The following is a 346-nucleotide window of genomic DNA, read 5'->3' as shown; positions in this document are numbered from 1 at the left end:
TTTATGCCCTAGTCACTTGAATTTTGTTAGAAGTGAAAGACAGAATTACTGAAAATAAAAACTAGAAAGAAATATATTTTTTCCGTAAAATTCTGCAGCTAACACTCACGTTTTACCTCATCGTGATTCTTACTTACTGTCTCGTTGGAATTCTTTTGTGAAGCACAATATTAAAAAAATATATATTATGAACTGGTTTTGAAATATATTGATGTCTACAAAAATGATTGTTAGTAACGCATTTTCTCTTTTAATTTCGAATCTGATCACTTGAAATATTTAAAATAAATAGGAATAGACTTTAAAAGATAAGGATGAATATTAAAATATCATTTGTGATTACTAA

Source organism: Penaeus monodon, chromosome 21 (genome assembly GCF_015228065.2).
Source record: "Penaeus monodon isolate SGIC_2016 chromosome 21, NSTDA_Pmon_1, whole genome shotgun sequence".
Taxonomy (NCBI): Eukaryota; Metazoa; Arthropoda; class Malacostraca; order Decapoda; family Penaeidae; genus Penaeus; species Penaeus monodon.
This window is presented reverse-complemented; position numbering follows the sequence as displayed.